Source organism: Eubalaena glacialis, chromosome 11 (genome assembly GCF_028564815.1).
Source record: "Eubalaena glacialis isolate mEubGla1 chromosome 11, mEubGla1.1.hap2.+ XY, whole genome shotgun sequence".
NCBI classification, from domain to species: Eukaryota; Metazoa; Chordata; class Mammalia; order Artiodactyla; family Balaenidae; genus Eubalaena; species Eubalaena glacialis.
Genome location: NC_083726.1, coordinates 96,503,783 through 96,520,419, shown reverse-complemented (window position 1 = coordinate 96,520,419; position 16,637 = coordinate 96,503,783). Strand labels below are relative to the sequence as shown.

Genomic DNA, 16,637 nt, shown 5'->3' with positions numbered 1-16,637 from the left:
CTGCTTTATGAAGTACATCTAATTATCCCCATTCTGCAGATGAGGACTCACACACTGAGAGAGGTTAAGTAGACTGCCATGCTAACGACGTAAATGATGATCCAAAATAGGAGTATAATATTGAACTACAGCATCCACATCCCTAGGCAAACTCACAGTATCTCTCAAAGGATAAGGCATATTCACAACATACTTACAATACAGTACAATATACAGTTAAAGCCTTAAAAGTGGTTATAGATATAAATATCATAAGATCAGAAGGAGAGATCTTCAGTCAGTATATTCTGTGGGGATGCTGTGGAAAAGCAAAATTTAATTTGGAAATTAAGGAATGGGTAGGGTTTCAGAAAATCTATATGAAGGGATGATATATACAAAAGGAAAGCATAGAAACGTGAGAGCAAATACATATGTGTAGACAGGAGGCACTGTAAGTTTTGTATCAAATCTCTCTGCTTGAATACTCAAGAGCTAAAGCAGGTACAGATCCAGCCAGCAGAATCCCTCGGAGGTGTATGGACTTATGCATCTCTTTTCTAAACCTATGAAACATGGAAACAATGGGTAATTACCAGATGGAATATTCCATTAGGTTGGTGGAGGGGGAATGGCCGGGGGGACAGTTACAAAGCACCTGAAACTGGGCGATTTCCCCTCCAGGTTTGCTTGTGAAACCTTTCCTTTTGTCTCCATCTGAAACACGACTGCTAAAGTCCAAAATCCAAGCCACCATCTTTCTCTTGCGTGAGTCACTACAATAGCTTTCTTACTAGCTTACCAAATCCATTCCTTCCTCTCTTAAATTTGGTCTACATGCTCTAGCCACAGATTGTATTACTCTTTTGCTTAAAACTATTCAATGGGTTTCTTATCACCCTTATTATGAAGACTCACCTTTACAGCCCCATCCATGTCCATTTCCCAGTCACTTTGCTCCAGCCATGCTGGCCTTCTAATTCCAGGAACACATCCTTCTCCCTCTCTCTTTGGAGCTTTTGCACATGCTAGTCCCTATGTCCTCTTTACCTCATTAACCATCCTTCAAACGTGACTTCCTCATGGCAGCCTCCTCTGACTGTCCTGCCAAAATATCAGACACTTGTCCTCTATGTTGTATATAATTTTGTGAAATATAGTTCCACAATTTGCAATCAGAAATGCAGTTGATTATTTGATTAAAATTTATTTGCCCCAATAGAGTTTAAATCCTTGCATGCAAGGTGTGTGCCTGTTCCACACATCACAGACTCTCTAGCAGTTAATGTGGTGTCTGGCTCATAGCAGGTGCTCAACAAATATTTGTTGATTACTGAATGAATGAAGGGACAAAACCAAAAGAGAAAGTTGAAAGACAGAGTCAAGTGGATTGGGGACCAAGGAAAGTCAAATGATGAGGAGGTCTGAAGCAGATGGAAAAGCAACTCTGGAAGAATTCCTAAGTCAGACAGGGTTCAAATGCGAGCAATGGCTTTTGGTGCAATGCCCGTGGAAGGCCCCTGGCATGAGCATTCTGAGAGGAGTTGACAAGGCTCACGTGTCACAGACAGTTTGAGAGTCATCTGGGAAACTGTGCTCAGCTTGAATCCAGATCAGAAGCAAACTGTTCTCAAAAGGAAGGTTTCAAATATGAGCCTGAAAAGGTAGAAGACTTGGAGAAGATGAAACAGACTTAAGGGTCTGGGTCCCATCTGTGTGTAGTATTCAGGCACCATGAACGTTTAAGAAAGGGACAACATGACCTAAATAGCACGTTAGGAAGACTGACCTGACAATTGTAAACAGTACAGATTGTAGGGAGAGATCCCACTTTGGGGAACTTTGCAAAAGTTCAGAAATGAGCTGAAAAGAGCCTGTCCTAGAGTGACAGAAGTACATATATGAAGGAAGGGGGAAACACAAGCATAATTTTGAGGGATGACTCAACAGGACTTAAAATATACTTCCTATATTACAATGGGTAAGGGCCCAAGCCTCTGAATCAGACCACTCTGGGTTCAAGTCTCAGCTCCACCACATACCAGCTACACTACTTTGGGCCAGCTCAGTTTCCTTATCTGTATAATGGAGCAATATTTGTATCTACATCAGAGAATTCCTGGGAAGAATCAATAAAAATAAAAATAAGCTGCTTAGCACAATGCCTAGCAACAGTAAACTATCAGTCAACATCAACTGCTATTTCAAGCTAGACAGGCAAAGGGGCACAATAATGGCATGCCAAGGAACTTATTTTGGGGGGCTTGTCTTCATGTCACAAGAAGATAGTCACCTATATTGTAAAGATTTAACTCCTGTCCTGGCTTCTGCCTGATCTTCTTTATAACACATTTGCCTTTCTGGCTTCTGATCTGGATGCATGCCAAACACAAGCTCTGCCGACTCTTTCAGGGACCCTATTCTTCAAGCTGCTTGAGCCATTTCTAAACTTAAGCTTTTAACATTTACTTCCAACTTGCCCTCTTACTCTAATGCCGCCCCCTAGAAGCAATCCTGGATACTAAACTTGGAGACAAAAACCCTCCATGGCTAAATACACCACTTCTCTCTTCCTGAGAAATGTCAGAAAGATTATGTTGAAAGCAAGTGCAATGTTAAACTTGGTTTTTAAGAGTTAACAGAGAATGATTTTTTTTCTCCAAGGATGGGTAATAGCATCAGATTCTGAAATTAAGCACAGCAGGAAGAAAAAGCCTGCATAGATTTCACAGAGTATCACAGGCCTCTGCAATAAAGCACTTAAAAATGCCTTGTATTGCTAATTCTTTACACAATCTCCTTTTATTTCCAAAGCAGTATGCGGGGCTTGAGCCACAAGACGCGCATTGATGTTAACATTACACCGTTTGAATTAGAGCCATTTTTCTACTGAAACTCCTGTTAGGTTTAGAATTACTTTTCACCGTTTTTTCCCCAATATATTTTCCAGCCTGACTTTCGAGATCAAACGAATGGTTGCCTCTTCTAACAATGCTGAACCCACCTTTGCAGTCATTACCTTAGCAAGCATCCTTCCTCTCAAGATTACAATAACCAGGCTTTGAGTTATATGGAAAATCTGCCTACTAAAGGTCACTGGATCACAGGTCACTCTGGGAATTCTAAGTGAAGGAAGGCAACTCTCTTCATCGGCCTTCAATTTCCCACCTCCCCTGCCCCCAGCCCCAGTCAATACGCTTCATTCACAGATTGAACTCTTCAGCAAATACTTATTCAATAGCTAATATCGGCAAGGCACTGTGCTAGGCATCACCGTGGATTTTCGACAACAGTAAAATGAAAGTGAGATGAACAGCAAAGCACTGCTTGGTGACAGGCAAACAATCCGATGGACAGCCTACTAAACTCCAAACAGACTAAGAACTTCCAGTTTTATGAAGATTTGCTATTTTCACGATCACCAATCTATTGGTTAGCATTTGTAAAGTTTTTTTTTCTCTTTTTACAAGACATGTTTGTATCGTTTAAAAGCTTTCTTTTCCAGTCCTTGTGGAAACCCGGTCATTTATTCAATAAATATTTATTAAGTACTATGATCATTTGGAGAACGAAACAGACTCAGTCCCTATCCTCATGTAGTAATTGCTGCTCCCAAGATAATACACACAAACAGCAGCCTGATGATGTGATCCCATACAAACCTCAGGTTTGTTTCTGCATTGTTTATCTGTTTGTATGAAGGCACTCTCCTGTAAGGACCATATTAGTCTAATTACAACCTTGTCCTTGTCTGATCTCACTAGGATTCCTTTCCAGCATACTCCTTCTCGATTTCTTTAACCACAATAATCATAATCAAGCTATTCTAATCTATTCTCCACATATTGCTCTCTCCCTCCATCTGTTTTTTTTCATTCGTTAAGCAAAGGTCTTTCCACACCTACTATGTTCCAGACACTATTCTAAACATTTGGGATACAGAAATGAAATAAATAAATCAACCCCTGGTCTTCAGTTTACTTCACCACCTGTCCTTGAAAAGAAAGATCTTTTCAAGCCTGGAATGCACAGAACTGCCACCCTTCCCCTGCCCCAACCCACTCTGTGTTAGGTCCCCTCACTCCGGACCTTAAGCATGCTAGTGTTCTATATACTCAAATTTACTTAGGTTCTTTACATTTTATTTCACAACTCCTAACACCAAATCACCAAAGAAGTCTTTCTAGCAATCCAGCAATCACCTGTGCTTTGTCTTGGCCCTGCCACTACTCTCTGAGCATCTTACTTTATCTCCATATGCCATATATATAACTTACTACCAAACTAAATCAATAAAAGGTTTTTTATCACTGGTTCTCAAACTTTTATGTGCAAAAGAATCGCCAGTCATGCTTGTTAAAAATTCAGGGTTACAGGGCTTCAACCACAGAGGTTCCGGTTCCCTACATCTGAGGGGGGGCCAGAAAGGTAGATTTTCAAAAACATCCCAAGTGGTTTTCAGTGAGGTGACAGGGTGATCACCTTTGAGACGCTGTTCTATAAATTCCTTTGATATCAGTTTTTATGTAGTCAGAAACTCTGCTTCAAGTCAGAAAATATTTCCTGTTAAGTACAGCTTAAGCAACATCTCGCTGTGTGTTCAATAAATACTCATTTGGTTAATAAATGCAGCAGTGGGTACTTGATAATAGTAAGTGACGTTGAGAAACTACAGCTCAAGCATCACTTTCAGTTACCACTTCTCACCTGCTCCTAACTATCCCTGTGGTAGACAGGAAGGCATTAGTGCTCCCATTTCATGGATGGGAACCCACACCAGTATCTTGGCCACAGCAGGATGAAAGAATACATGTGGTTGAGTCAAAAAGACTGAAATCCGGGCTTCCCTGGTGGCGCAGTGGTTGAGAATCTGCCTGCCAATGCAGGGGACACGGGTTCGAGCCCTGGTCTGGGAAGATCCCACATGCCGCGGAGCAACTGGGCCCGTGAGCCACAACTACTGAGCCTGCGCGTCTGGAGCCTGTGCTCCGCAACGAGAGGCCGCGATAGTGAGAGGCCCTCACACCGCGATGAAGAGTGGCCCCCGCTCGCCGCAACTAGAGAAAGCCCTCGCACAGAAACGAAGACCCAACACAGCCAAAAATAAATTAATTAATTTAAAAAAAAAAAAAAAGACTGAAATCCAGGCAGTGACTCTCCTGTTCAGTAACGGAGGAAAATGAGTGAGTACCTGACCCCCTGGAGTTTGTTTGGCCACCTGTGAAAAGGGGATAATTGTCACCTAATCTGTGGGCTGTGAGGATTAAATGGGATTATCCATGTAAAGCACCTAGCACGTGCCTGGAACATGGTCGAGGCTCAACCACTGTGAGTTTTCCCACCTTCCCATCACGCAGGGCTGCCTTGAATAGGAATGAAGCTCAGTTGGCAAGACAAGTTGGCTCAGCAATCATTGATTCTGTGGCTGCCCTGTTCCAGGTACTGTGATTGTGCTGGAAATACAACACCATACCCTCAAGCAGCTTACCTTCCAAATGTTTGTCACCTACGGCTACCCCTTTCGAACCAGGCAGCAGAGTACTTAGAGAACTCCCCACTTCTCACTTCCTCTGGTGAAGTTAACTCAATGCACAGTGGTGATGGTGCCAGAAGCAGAAAGACCTTGTGGGAAGAGAAGGGTTAAGAAAAGCCCAGTAAGCAGTGACAGGGGAAGGGAGGCACGTTTGCAGGGCTGAGGAGGTCCCTAGAAATAAATAGCGAGCCCATTAACTTTCTTTACAAACTTAGAGATTTGTTTGGTTGGTTGGTTAGTGTGCATCAAAACTGTCACTTTACTTCCTGATTTCATGTAGAAAAGGCACTACTATTCTGCTGGTAGTAAAGGTACGGTGGAGATGAGGCTGAGAAAGTGAAGTATGGAAAGTCAAGACAGAGTTATAAGAAATGGTATGCACTTGTTCCAAAGCAGCTCCCACTGCAAGAGTAAAGTAATGAGACTGACTGTGCCAGATACACGTGAAAGGCTGCCAATACTGCACGGTGACACCGAGCATCGCCAGAACATACATGCAAACCCCAGTCAGCCCCTGATACCACACGTCAAACAAGTTCAGCTTTCAGCAGCCGTGAAGTGCCCCAGGGAATCCTAGCAGGCATCCAATTTGAGGGCAGGCCCTAACCCAGAATGGGGATGGACCAGCAACTGCGGAGGGTACAACGCCTGGCTCAGCAGAGAGCCTCTCCAAATGTTCAGTTTGTCAACCTTTTTAACTAGCGACATTGAAGCAACCAGCACTCACTATTTGGGGAAAACTATGCCAAAAGCCTCACAGTAAGCAGTCCTTATCCTGGGCACAGATTCCCTAGAGGGGGCACTTGTCTGAGGAATGTGTCAAAAATTAGCTCTCTCTTCCTGCCTCCCATCCTCCTTGGATTCTGAAATTGTCCCGGTGCCAGTTTCCCACAGTACCATACACAGAACCACCTAAAAATCAGGGGCAAAATACCAGTGGTCTCATGTATCCCAACATGCTAAGTCAATGTCTTCCATCCCCCAAATGCTCCCCGGCACGCACAGAAGGATCGGCACCCCGCCAGCCGCCCTGCCACGACATTACCGAGAGCCTCGTGCTCCCCGGCAACCGCCCCACCCCCGACGCTGGCCCCCAAAAAATAGCAACAACTCAATTCTCAGTCCAATAACGTCTTTTCTCAGATGTTGTTCTCCCAGTAGGTAGAAGAATGAACTGCTGCAAGGCCACCAGCTCCTCTACAGTTTCTTTTAATTTAAAGTTACAACAGGAGGGAAGAAAAAAGACTTTCTATTAAGGGACAACTCCCTGAAGGGTCTCTTAGCTGACAATCGAAGGACTGCTCATGGCAGTGATCAAATCTAACGCAACAAAGTGCTGGTGGCTCTGTGACTCATCACAGCAGGAGCTCGCGCTGAGGGCCACTTGAGTTCAGTGCTTTGTGCCGCGCGGCAAGTCGGTTTAGGAACAGTAACACAGGGAAGCAAAGACTCGCAAGGTGTTTGAGGCTCAAGATAAAATGCGGACTTACAGTGCAAGCTGCTTCTCAACTGAATAGGAAGCCTAGAGGGGTAAGGAAATGAAGAGACTGCTCTGTCTACCTCACGCTTTAGGGCAAATTACCAGAAGATGGTCAAGGTCAGTTGGTCTATCTGTTGCACTGTTTACAGCCTCATAAAAATAAGGACTGAAGCATGAGAACTGAAGTGAGCTCTTCTGAAAAGGCATTAAGGACGTCTGCTTGCATAAACAACACCTTCTAATTACATGAACTACCTACCGTTTAAATATATTTACCATCACCTGATATGATTCACCTATACCTCTTAACTGCATTTTATGAGTACATTAAAAAGAGAGAAATATATGTTGAGCATTTCGCCTGTACCATGCGTGGTACTATGGATTTATATATAATCTCATATAACCTCATTTAATCTTGACTAGCACTCTGGGAGGTGACACAATCATTATTCTCATTTTACAATGGAGGAAAATAAAGCATCAGAACTCAAAGAAATCGCCAGGTCTTTTTTTTAGTGGCAGGTCCACCCAACCAGAGCGAGTGCTCAGGGCTATACTTCCAAACCACAACTACACCAGTCAGATCTCCTGTGGCCAGAATATAATGGACTCAGTGTCCCACCGGCTGCCCCTCTCTGTCTCCAGTATCATTTGTGCTCCAAGGCCCTGCTTCCAGGGGGCTGCTCCTAGCCAAGGACTGAGCACAGTGGGGGCTATGAATGCAGGCCATTCCACTGAGACAGAGGGTCCCTCCAATGGCTGACTCTTGGCTCCCTAGCCAAACCCTTCTCAGACTGCACTACAGTCAAGTTCCTCCTACTCAATCCTCTTTCCTTCCCTTCCTCCTTGCATAAGTGTCAAACCTGGGTCATGGTTAAAAGGCTCTCCCAGTCTTCTCCCGTGCCCTCCCCCCAAAAACGTCTTACATGTCTAATCTCATCTTGGCGTCTGCTTCTTCATGGACCCAAATTAATGCAAAAACCAAGTCATTTATTTGCTTTTTTTTTTCTTCTTAGCCTTTTCTTTATCTTTGGTCAGTTGTACTTACAGAGAAATTCTCTGAATCATTGCGAGAAGAAAACAACCACTAAGTTTTCCATGTTACTGTACATCATCTCTTCAAATAGACAATGGTACACTGATTGTGCCTTTCTCCTTGCACCCAATTTAAACAAACAAACCTATGAGGTTCCCGTCGAAGGAACTGTTAACTCTTTAGGGCAAAACGTTGCAAAGTCAGACTTATCTCTTTTTCCAAGTGGAATTTCTCTCTATCCACATGGGCTAAACTTAACATAACCCAGAGGTAGACGACTCTCAATGGATAACATCACAATAAATTTTCACTAGTTTTTATCTGTAACAAGAAATCAAAAATTATAACAAGAAGAGAGATCTATAGTTAGGTCCTAAAGTTTTTGTTCCTTTCACGGAAGGAACATTTATATGAATAAAAGATAGAATTCACACTTGCACCAAATACAGCATCTTAATAAAACCACATTGTCAGAGATCATATATAGACGTTAACTGAATCACCATTTTAAAGTGTTGATCTCAGCCTCAAGAAAGTGATATATTTTTCTTCTTGGATTCAAATAAGTTCAAAGCAAGTACAAAATGAAGCTTCAAACATTATTAATGATCAAAATCTAGACTTGATTGAAGGGAGAGAAGAGTGTAGCTAACATTTACCAAGCACCTCGTTCATGAGAGACCCTATGCTAGGAATCTGATATACAATACCTACTGTAATCCGTGCAATATCCCTACAAGAAAAGGATTATAAACTCGAGCTTCAGAGATTAAGAAAAGGGGCAGAGCACTAAATGTTCAGAACTCCAAGTGAAGTCTTGGAAGAATTATAAATAGACCTAAACTGAAAAACTCCAAATGCTAGTGGGCTGGCTTCTTTTGCATCCTGGGTCCCTCCTGAATTCCCTAGCTCCCAGACTTGAACTGCTGCTGCAGTGACAAGGCAGTGCATGAGCTTCCAGGGAATGCCAGGTGGAGTCATCCCTTTGACTGCTGTACTATCTGTCCCCTTTGGACATGGGGTAGCATAGAATCACGAAGTAACTGAATGACAAGTCATTGGGCCTCAAAGATATAATCAGGTAGGGTTTTTTTTTTTTAACTTATAATGAACTTTCAGCAATAAAGAATGAATGGACGTCTACCTGTAGAATTCAATACCAACACCGTCACCACCACTGCCACTTCCTGGAGACGCATTTTTTTTCTGGGTGTTTTTTTTAAAGAGTGGTTATTTCATGTATGCTTTAAATGTATTCATTTTTCCCCTAATTCCATCAATACACTGCCCTCAGTGAATGTCATCCTTGTTCATAAGCAGAGTAATGACTTTCCTGTAAGCTATGCTTTGAGCGGCACAACAAAAAATCCCTATGTTTACAAGTATTCCTTCCTGGCAGCTTCACTTGATACTCCACGTCTTCCTCTAAGGAATTAGATGTTCATGATAAACTGCAATAATAATAATAACAACTTTTAGTTAGAGAATTAAAACATAATAAGCTATCATCACCTTTGAATCCATTGGCTTATGAGCCAGAGGTTAAACTGGGCAAATGGGGCAGAAATTCAGAAGAGTCCATTAAAGCAAACTGGGAAGTAATCAAGGGGTTCAGGCCTAAAGTTCAGGCCCCAGATCAGGAAAGCATTCAAAAGCACCCATATAGGCAGCTAAAGGGGTAGGGGTCTGGAGGAAACAACCCAAAAAGCATATTCCCCTTTTTTTTTAAAACAAGAACACCGAATACAGCAAAGTTTATTAAAAAGTCCCATGGAAACGTCCCAATATGGCCCAGCTGAAAGTAACTAAAAGTGCCTGAATGTCTGCCCTGCTACTGAGCATTAAGTGCTCCATTTCTGCCCCTTTAAATATAAAAATTCATTATTTTTAAGCAAAAGGTTAGATCCTTGCTTCACAGTCTTAAAAACTTCATTTTAACTCTTCCATTAAGAGCAACTTTACATGCAAATGAACTGTTGGTTTAACTGAAGATCGTTAAATTACATCTCTTCATCTAAAATCCTTCTCCTAAATGTTAGGTATGAGTGATTATTTAAGTTATATCACACACGGAAAATAAACAACAAAGACTCCACTCACATTTGAGAATCATTTGCCATCCCCACTCCCTAAGCACCCTCAAATGGGAAATGGAATAACAAGACTGATCATAATTGGATTAAGAACTATAATTCTTTAATTCATTCATCAAATTGAGGCATTTGGAACAGTTTATTTACAGAGTTGTTTAGACAGTTTTGTGTGGTGTTTTTTAAGATAAACCAAAATGCCTTTCTGAAAGAAGTTTCAGATCCCAAATCATTAACATATGAAAACCAAATGTAGACAATTTACAAATGGGTGTTTTAAAACAATGTTTGGAACAAAATTGGACTTTTATTTTATTAACTATCTACAACTCTAAGCTCAGGGGATAGTTTATTTGAAACAGCCAAGCACTTTCTTTGCCTTTAAAATAAATCTACATTTCTCAGGCTAAAAATTGTGACGTGTATGTGAGGGAATGCACTGACTTCAGGCCTAGACAATAAGTTTTCCAGGTTACTCTCAAAACTCTAATTATAGCATTCTCTACCACTAGAAGTGATCAGATATTGGGTGAATCATCCAGGTTACGCCAATCAATCATATCCAACAATGCTACCTGCTGGAAATCTAAATAGTGTTCAACATTAGAACTCTAAGTTATTTGAAATCCAGTGCATTTTAAACTAATAAAAACAAGTTTTATCCTGCCCTGCATATTACATTTTTTATATAATCTAGACATACCTTGAAAACAATGATTGTCTACCACTCAATAAAGGGATAGAGCTTTTACAAGAAGACGGTATATTCTTTTATCATTATATCATATTTTTCATTTGCTTTAGAAGAGAAAAAATTCTCTAAGCATTCAAATTCTTTGGAAAATGAAATTTTAAACTCTCCCGACAGCTTGTGCTTTACGCTCAAAAAGGACAAAAAAAAAAAAGGAAGAAGCCATACCTGAGCATAAATTTCACTCTTCTTATTTACTGTTTACTCCATATTCTCCACAGATAACATCTTTATAAGCGTATATTCATTTTTTTCTTTTACAAAACCATGTGTCAGTCTAAACAGGATGTGCATTTACATGTATAGAACTAAGTTAACTTGAAATAACCACTGGATCTCAAATGCCTGGTTATTTACCAAATAAGTTTGAGAGTTTTGAATCCTGTATGGCATTCAACCAGAACTGCTTAATCTCAACAAGAAAACTATATAGGGTTTCCGTATTAAGAGCTGAAGTTCTTTTTTCCTGTATTAAGAGTACTCTTGCAAGTCTATATCAGATAGATTCATTATTGCCCATTCAAAAAGTCTACAAAAAGAGATTTTTTAAAACCCCCAGGCAAACAAAAGCTCTGTTATTTCATGTACAAGATTGTTAGAAGACCACTGGAAAGAAAGGACAAAAAAGAAAGAATTTCCAGCAAGTATGCTACTATATAATTAACATAAATAACTAAATAATTATGCACATCCCTTCCCACGCCCACAATTAAATGTTTTTAAACAACTCATGTGATGAAAGATCTACCTTTTAGGCAAACAAAAGCAATCTCTACCAGTTTAAGGATTTAACTGATGCTGTGTTGCATCAGTTTTAAGTGATGCTTATGATTTTTATCTTGTATACTTCTGAGGAATAAACAGTTCATGACATAATCTGCAGGAGAACTTTACACAATGCCTAAGAGAACTTTCAGTGTAAGTACTTATGATTTTAAATCACTGTGGCTGAATTTATCTAGGCTTCAGCCTCAGAGCTATATTTAAATCAGGAAGAAGCACCCCCAGAAACTCTGTCCCATGTATCTGCATTTGAAACCAGATTCCTTCCCTATCAGAGCTAATAGCAGTTCACGTACAGCTGAATTCCTTCAAAATTAGACAGATCAAAATTTAGCAGCTCTGTAAAGACTCTAAGAAATCGTCCTCCTTCTAAATGCTATAAAAGTCAAACTTAAAAAACATTTCCGTATACTTTAAAACCATCTGGCCCTTAACCTAATCACGTTTGGCAATCGAGCCTCACTCCTTGTAATCCTGATCAAAAACTGCTCTGGTTTTTCTGATTGAAATGTCCATTGCCTACAAATCTCCCACGTGCCTACTTGATTGGCCTGTTTTGTTTGTGTGTGGGGGGGGGGGGTTAAGGATACTAGGGGCCATTATTTATGAACAGCAAATCACTCTGTCTAGTCCCTTTGCAGATTCCCACACTTATTACCCAAAATCCCACAGCTCTCCCTTGGTCTTGCCCTTGACTAAAGAACTGTGCTGGGCCTAAAGGCAGTCTCTGGGGAAATCGGCTCATGCCTTTCTTGACAAACTACTTTGGATATCTGGATATTGTGAGGACTCCCAACGGGGTGAGAACAAATCCCTAAACTTTTCTCAAGAAGTACTGTTGACTGCCACCCAGACTGCCTGGGTTGGTTGACACTGAGAATATCCTTCTGCATATTCAAAGAATTCCTCCTTTTGACCCGCTTTAATTGAGAAAGGAAGACATCAAAATGGATTCACATTCACCACACTCTGCATTTGGTCACAGAGGCCAACGTCTTTAGCTATTCACCAGGGTCAATCTATTTATTAATAGATTTGCTTTGTAACGTTTAAGGAAAATGACTCAAAATATGTAAACAGTGCTTCGTGTGCATCCGATGCCAGCAGATCAATACTCAACAAATTGCTGCTATCAAACGCAAACATTTCCAAATCCAATTTGATTTCAACTCGTATAACCTCTTTTCCTGGCTTATTACTGTAGCCCAAAAGTGCAAAGCGAGATTTCCCAAACCCGCGCTTAAAGTGACACAACACGTGAGCGGTCTCCACTTGCTACACGGAGTGGGGTGGGGGGAAAAAGTAGTTGCAATTAAAAATTAAAGCTTCCGGTGTCTGAAATCCCTAGAATCCTGAAGGATGAGACTCGTTTCCGAAATTCCGCGCCGGGGGGGAAGGGGGAGAGGGGAGGACTTTTGGGGACAGGGATGGCAGAAAGCGAAACAAAAAGACGAACAGGGGGAGCGCTCAGGTTGTGGGGTGGGCCGGGGGTCGCGCTTCTGTCCTGGGAAGGGTCAGGCCCTCCGGCCAACTTTAAGGGGCTGCCGTTTGGCGCCGGCCGAGATGCACGGGCGTGCCTAGCGTTTTCCCTGCGCTCCTGCCCTCCTGGCTCATCACCACCTCCACCGCCACCACTTGCAAAACAATACCGGCAACAGCAAGCAGGCTCCCCAAGCAAAATATAAAGTTATCGCCTTTCCTGAACTGGGTCCAAGCCCGCACGCCGGGGTCCCCGCGGACGGCCGCCCCGCGAGGGGGACCGAGCGGCTGCCAGCCTCGAGCCGCCTCCCGCCTCCCCTCGCCCCCACCCCGTTCCCCTCCCTCTGTACTTGAGGAAAACTCCGGCAGCGGCCCCCGCCCTCCTCCGCCGGCTCTCCAGCTGGAGCCGCGAACGAGTGCGGAGCGGCGGGCACGGCGAGCGGCAGAGGGGAGCTCGGCGCCTTGGAGGGCTGCCCACCACCACGTCGGGACCGACAACAAAGTTAAAACGCTGCGATTCACGCACCTTACCGGCTCTCCTCAACGTCTCCTCAGGCGCGGGATGCAAAGTGGCACAGTGGCGGGCTGGGGGCCCCCGGGAGGAGACTGGAGATGGGTTTGGTGGCTCGCCTTTTTCACTCTGTGTGTGTGTGTGTCTGTGTGTCTGTGTGTGTGTGTGCGCGCGCGCGCGTCCCTCTCCCCCAGCCTCTCGCTCGCTCTCTCGCTCTCTCGCTCGCTCGCGCGCGCTCCCCGTGTAGCTCTCAAGGACGAGGTGAAATCCCTTTGCTGGTCATGAGGCGGCTTCAGAGACAAACAACACAATGCGAGTGCAAATAACAAAAGGCAAAAAGACAGTCGGAACAATGGGGGAGGCGAGGGCAGCGCACCCGCAGCGGGTCAGCGCGGCCCGGCGCCCGCCCCGGGGGGTGCGGCGGGGGCGGGGGCGGGCGCCGGGGGGCGGTGCCGGGGGCTCGCGCTCCCTCCAGGTCGCCCCCGGGCTCCCGCAAACCCACCCTGACCTGCTTCCTGCCGCTCGTCGCCCGGCCGCCCTCTCTGTCCATCCGAAGGGAAGGAGCCCCAGAGTTTGCTTCCCCGGCTGCTGCAGGGTAAACTAGATGGTAAATAACGCGGCGATGACCCACACCGTGCAGGAATGTTTCAAAACAAAACACAACAAAACAATCTGCCCTCCACTTAAAAGAGCGATAAAATGAAATGGCAGAAGGGGAAGGAGACAGGGAGAAGGGGAATCTCTCCAGATCTCGGTGGAGCTCGCGTTTGTAAATACGCCCTCATGTTTGGTCAAGTCCCCTTTGTCAACTTCTTTCCTGCGCTGGAACCTCACCCGCTGTCCTGTAACCATTACCTGGGCCCCTTCGCGCCCCCCACCCCCGTTTGCCCGCGGTAAAGCCGGCACGGAGGGCGCGCGTGGAGGTCTGCGGGTGTGAGCGGAACCTTCCGGCAGAGGCGAGCCGCCGTCCGCCCAGCGCCAAGGCTGGAGCGGCGAGAGGGTGGGTTTTTAAAGCGACCAGTGCCTCCCCGAGAGCGGCTCTGCGCCCGCGGGTCCCCGCCGCCGGCACTTTGCACCCACCTACTCCTTGGCGGATGGGGGAGGGGGGGAGAAAAGTTTTGAGACGCTCTCATCTCTGCCTCCGGGGCGGTTGAACTGGTTTTGTTTTGTGTGTGTGTGAAGCCCGAAATCCCAATGCCCAAGAACCGGGGAATGATGTTTAGGGGTCTAAAAAGGCTCGGCGCTGGGCTTCGACTCCTTCGTCTGCGACAGTGGAGTCGGCGCAGGAAGGCGAGAGCGAGCCCCTCGGAGTTGCATCACCATCGGAGGAAACTCCGTAGGTGATGCCCCGAGCAGAAGCTGTGGGGCTGATTTGTGTGTGCACTGACAGCTCCCGGGCTGCTCCAGCGCTTCTCTCTACCAATCTTACTTTCATTGACTTAAAACAGCTGCCGGTTTGCCCCGGGGCGGGGGAGGGGGGAGGGGGGAGAGGGGGAGGGGGAGGGGAATCGTATTAAATCTCAAAACTAGGGTGGAGCGGGGGAATCCTGACCGATCTTCCCAGAGCTGGTGTCCAGAAAAGGACAGGGAGGGAGGCGTCTCGAGGGAGGCAACGGGTCTGGAGGAGGGTGGCGGAGAAGAGGACTAAGACACAATACGAGCAACACGTTTCTTTTTCTCGCTGTTCCCTTCCTCTTCTCTAGCTTGAGGCTGATTTGCATGTTCTCTCTCCTCTTCGGGGCGATTTTTTTCAGGCGCGCATCCATTGACTGAGCCACGTCCCTCGGCACCCCCAGCATTTCCCAGAGTGCAACAACACCACCCGGAGATCAATGGCCAGTCTGTTTATTCTTCACGCTCCTGCAAGAGCAGGGCACTGAAGGAGCATGGGAGGGAGGCTTAGGGCTTGCCTGTTTGCGATCTCTCGCAGACTTTTTCTAGCTGATTTCTAAACGGCAGCTAGCAAGCAAATAGAGTTCCTTAAAGCACGCAACACATACCCCTCACAATATATTCACCTAGAAAAGTGATACATCCTTTCTCCCCCTTTCCACCCTTTGTAGATTTGTCTCTGGAGGTGGATTGCTAATACCTGAGATTTTTGCACTTGTCTAGGGCAGAAACTTTCTGGGGTGTTTGACGATTATTTGGTACCTGCTTTCTAAAAATGGCTAAACACCTTTCCTTAGAACAAAAGCGAGAAATGCAAATCTTAGTAACTCAAGGCAAAAATTTCAAAGTGTAACAGTTATTATCCACTCCCACAAAGAAAAGCTTCCTCTTCCACAAATATTTGATAGCATAGAGCCCAGTAATTAAGAGAACAATCAAATAAACTCCAGGCTTTCATGGGGACTCTAAATTATCATCTGCCTGGAATTTATAAGCAGTGTAATCATTTGCCAACTTGGATATAGCTCTAGATATAGCATTCTAAATGTGTATCCTTAAACAATTTTACTATGTTTTCTTAAGTATTTAATGAGAGAGACCACGGATAATAATAATATTCAAATTGCTGGATCAATGTGGCCTCACCAACTGTGTGAAAAAATTCTGTGCATGTGTGCATGAAACATCTTGCCTGTATGTTACTTTTCCTCACATTGACTATATCATGCAAGCTTCAAGTCTGAGCCACTTGTGTAATAAGAATTCATAAGAATGCATCAATAATTGTATTGTACCTGGAATTTAAGTGTAATTTTTATTCTAAAGAGTTCTTGGCGTACATTAAATGATTTATTCTCATAATACATATGTAGCTGCTTTTCACAGTTAGCTATTACTACCCAGGTCCTTATATAATGTGCAAGAAGCAAATCAGGCCAACTGCAAAAAAAAAAAAAAAAAAAAAAAAAGGGCCCCTCACTACCAATTATATGAAAATAAGTAACATTTGACAGGGGGTTGTTGTTTACAGTGAACTTCTACTTCCTCTCAGCCCATACTCAGTGAAAATAAAGAGACAGAGTGAGTCCTTTTCCCCTAC

General features: G+C 44.1%; 1 protein-coding gene across 8 annotated transcripts in view; it reads right to left on the bottom strand.

The window, feature by feature from the left end:
• Window positions 1-14,519, bottom strand: part of SOX5 (SRY-box transcription factor 5) — a 992,512-nt gene extending 977,993 nt beyond the window's left edge. For 6 of the 8 annotated variants that reach the window (XM_061206370.1, XM_061206379.1, XM_061206380.1 and 3 more), the window contains exons 1-3: window positions 14,501-14,519; window positions 14,154-14,245; window positions 13,661-13,935 (exon numbers count right to left, since the gene is read on the bottom strand). The gene's annotated coding sequence lies outside the window, so the exon portion shown is untranslated. Of the gene's footprint in view, window positions 1-13,660; window positions 13,936-14,153; window positions 14,246-14,500 lie in introns of those variants that run through there. The other 2 variants (XM_061206376.1, XM_061206374.1) reach the window with 2 other exon arrangements.
• Window positions 14,520-16,637: the final 2,118 nt, after the last annotated feature.